General features: G+C 36.1%; 1 non-coding gene across 1 annotated transcript; it reads left to right on the top strand.

Moving 5' to 3' along the window:
• Positions 1-3,808: 3,808 nt before the first annotated feature.
• LOC113864001 lies at positions 3,809-3,915 on the top strand. The gene has a single exon (XR_003504611.1). It is a non-coding gene; the product is annotated as a small nucleolar RNA R71 (small nucleolar RNA).
• Positions 3,916-4,295: the final 380 nt, after the last annotated feature.

Below are 4,295 nucleotides of genomic sequence, written 5' to 3'. Positions count from 1 at the left end.
CAAAACTTTTGCAGCAGTCCTTGAACTTGCATGGTGGCCTCCATATTCTGAATTGTGACAATGTCATAGTATCTCAGCTTGCTTACTTTGTGGAATGCACCTTCTAAGTAACCCATCTACTCCAATTTTAAATAGGTATGGGTCTTCCCACACATAGAATTTGCTGTCATGTAAGAACTTCTTCTTTTGCTGCCAGGTAAACCTCTTTGGAATGAATTGAGTGGCTTTAAAATTTGCAATGTCAGCAAACCAAGGCATGTTATCCACTGTAAACAACTTTTCATCTGGAAATTCTTCATTTATTTCCAATGATTCAATGGTTGAACTCTCCAAAGGTAATCTGGATAGGTGGTCAGCAACATTATTTTCTTTCCCTTTCTTGTCTTTGATTTCTAGCTCAAATTCTTGGAAGAGTAGAATCCATCTTAATAATCTGGGCTTTGCATCCTGTTTTGTCAAAAGATATTTAAGAGCAGCATGATCAGTGTATACAATCACTTTTGAACCCATTAAATATGATCTGAACTTATCAAAAGCATATACCACAGCTAAAAGTTCTTTTTCTGTTGTTGTGTAATTCACTTGTGCAGGATTTAATACTTTGCTTGAATAATAGATAGCATGTAATTTCCTATCTTTTCTCTGTCCTAACACAGCACCCACTACACTATCACTTGCATCACACATGAGTTCAAAAGGTAATTTCCAATCTGGTTTTGCAAGAATAGGTGCAGAAATCAGTTTCTCTTTTAAAATAGAAAACGCATGCAAACAATTATCATCAAATATGAAATCTGCATCCTTTATAAGTATATTACTCAAGGGTTTAGCAATCTTGGAAAAATCTTTTCTGAATCTTCTATAAAAACTAGCATGTCCTAAAAAACTTCTAACTCCCTTAACATTGATAGGTGGAGGCAATTTACTAATGACTTCTATCTTAGCTTGGTCCACCTCCATTCCTTTCTCTAAAATTTTGTGACTAAGGACAATGCCTTCTTGTACCATAAAATGGCACTTCTCCCAATTCAACACAAGGTTAGTGTCTTTACATCTCTGCAAAACAGTGGATAGATTAGCTAAACAATCATCAAAAGAGTCACCAAAAACAGAGAAATCATCCATGAATACCTCTATGATGTTTTCTACCAAATCAGAAAAAATAGAAAGCATGCATCTTTGGAAAGTGGCAGGGGCATTACACAAACCAAATGTTATTCTCCTATATGCAAAGACTCCAAATGGAGATGTAAATGCAGTTTTCTCTTGATCCAAAGGATCCACAACTATTTGGTTATATCTTGAATATCCATCAAGAAAACAATAAAATGAATGTCCAGCAAGTCTTTCTAGCATTTGATCTGCAAATGGTAGTGGGAAATGGTCTTTTCTGGTTGCATCATTTAACTTCCTATAGTCTATGCACATTCTCCATCCAGTCACAATCCTAGTAGGGACAAGTTCATTCTTTTCGTTAGGTATAACTGTCATACCACCTTTCTTTGGAACAACTTGGACTGGACTTACCCAATTGCTGTCAGAAATAGGGTATATTATTCCTGCATCTAACAGCTTCATGACCTCCTTTTTAACTACCTCTTTCATGGCTGGGTTTAACCTCCTTTGTGGCTGCACAACAGGCTTAAAATTCTCTTCAAATAAAATTCTGTGCTTACAAAATGAAGGATTTATACCTCTCAGATCTGCAATACTCCATCCAATTGCAGATTTGTGTTCTCTCAAAATTCTCAGCAGTTTTTCCTCTTGTTCTTCCTTAAGTTCATTATTAATGATGACTGGATTTTCATGTTTCTCATCCAGAAATGCATACCGTAGGTGGGAAGGAAGCTGTTTCAGCTCTAGCTTTTGCTTTTCCTCTTCTTTATCATCCTTTTCCAGCTTCTCCTTCACTGAATTTTGTGCAGATTTTTGAATTGGCAGAGCATCTAATTGCTGCTGCACTTCCATGATGTATTCTTCATGCAGAAGTTCAGATTTTTTATTACCTGCAGATATTATTTCTTCTAACACAACAAGTTCATCAATTTCATTAATATGGTTTTGTGTAATAAAAGCATCCAGTATATCTACCTTCATACATGTACTATCTTCAATTGGATATTTTAAAGCTTCAAACACATTAAACACTACCTTCTCATCTTGAACTTGAAGCATAAGTTCACCTTTCTACACATCTATTAAGGCTCTTCCGATTGCAAGAAATGGCCTTCCTAGTATCAAAGGAATGTTGGAATCCACTTTCATGTCCAGAATTACAAAATCTGCAGGAAAAATGAACTTATCAACTTTAACTAATAAATCTTCAACAACTCCATATTGATAAGTGTATGATCTATCAGCTAGCTGCAGTGTAATGTTGGTGGGCTTCACTTCCTCTATCCCAAGTTTCTGCAGAACAGCCAGTGGCATCAGATTTATGCTTGCTCCCAAGTCACACAATGTTTTTCCCACAGTGCAGTTTCCTATTTTATAAGGAATGCTAAATGATCCAGGATCTTTCAGCTTTTGAGGAAGCTTTCTCTTGAGAATGGCACTGCACTCCTCTGTCAAAGGTACTGTTTTATCATGCTCTAGCTTCCTTTTTCTGGAAAGTAGTTCTTTCATAAACTTTGCATACGAAGGCATTTGCTCCAAAGCTTCTGCAAAAGGAATGTTAATTTGTAATTTCTCAAAGACATTCATAAACCTTTCAAATTGTTCTTCTTGTTTAGGATTTTGGACTCTTTAAGGATAGGGTAGCCTCTTGTATTTTTCTGGATCTATTGGCTTACAAGCTTCCTCAAAGAGTTGCTTTTTGGTTTTCCTCTCAGAATTCATAGGAACATCTACTTTTTCTTCTGAATAGTCTTTCTTCAATAGCTTAAAATTTCCTTGTTGCAGATCTTGTTCAATTTTTCTCTCTGCTGCATCATTTACTTTCTTTTTTGCTGGTTTAGGACTTGCAATTACAGCTCCACTCCTTGTAGTTATGGCTTGACATTGCTCTTTAGGATTGATTACTGTATTGCTTGGAAATCTTCCTTCATCCCTATTGGATATTTGTTCAGCTAATTGTCTGATTTGTGTTTCTAGTTTCTTCATGGAAGCTTCTTGGTTCTTGAAGCTTGTTTGAGTCACCTTCATGAGTTGCAGCATAGTTTCTTCCATCTCATTCAACCTCTCATTCATAGGTTTGGAAAATTTCTGATTTCCTTGAGGTTAAGTGGATGAATTCCTCTGAAAATAAGGCTATTGTGTTGCTGGTCCTGCATTAGAAAAAGGCAAATTTGAGTTAGAATTCTTTGCAGCAGAATATTGATTATTCCAATTAAAATACTGCTGAGTTCTATTATTCAAAAATTGAAATCCAGGGGGATATGATGGCTGTTGTCTCTGAAAATTATTCATATAATTCACTTGCTCTTGTGGTTTACTTGTAGATGCCTCGCATGCACCATTTGCATGGTTTCCTCCACAAAAATCACAACTTAGCTGACTGGTAGGCATACTCCCTGTTTGCAGATTGCTGATTTGTTGTGTTAAGGCAACTAATTATTCTGAAAACATTTGATTTTGTAGCTGATTTTGTGCAAGAAAAGTTTCCAGAACCTTAGCTTCATGACCAAAGTTTCTTCCTTGATTTCTTGAGTTTGAATTCTGATACATTGAAGATGCCATCATCTCAATAATTCTCTGAGCTTCTTCCAAGGACTTTGTATTTAATGAACCTCTAACAGCAGCATCAACCATTGTTCTTGTTGTTGCATTCATCCCATTATAAAAAGTTTCCAATTGCATCCAATCTGGGATACAATGATGTGGACACCTTCTAAGTAATTCTTTGTATCTTTCCCAAGCTTCATACAATGATTCTCCTTCTTGCTGCATAAAGGATGTAATTTCTCCTCTCAACTTAGTAGCTTTGGATGGAGGGAAGTACTTAGTTAGAAACTTATTCACAAGTTCTGTCTAGGTTGTGATGCTTCCTTGTGGTTGAGCTTGTAACCAGCATTTTGCTCTATCTCTCAAGGAAAAAGGAAATAGCCTCAATCTGATAGCTTCTTCACTAACTCCATTCATTCTTATGGTGTCACATAGCTGTAGAAAATTTGAAATATGTAAGTTAGGATCATCAGAATTTCCTCCAGAAAATTGATCCTGTTGGACTAAATGTAGTAGGGTAGGTTTAATCTCAAAATGGTTGGCTTGAATAGTTGGCCTAATTATAGAAGAGTTAAAACCTTGCATGTTAGGAATAGCATAGTCCCCTAATGTTCTAATTCTATTTTGCTCTG

Source organism: Abrus precatorius, unplaced genomic scaffold (assembly GCF_003935025.1).
Source record: "Abrus precatorius isolate BTA unplaced genomic scaffold, Abrus_2018 Scaffold3, whole genome shotgun sequence".
NCBI lineage: Eukaryota > Viridiplantae > Streptophyta > Magnoliopsida > Fabales > Fabaceae > Abrus > Abrus precatorius.
This window is presented reverse-complemented; position numbering and strand designations above follow the sequence as displayed.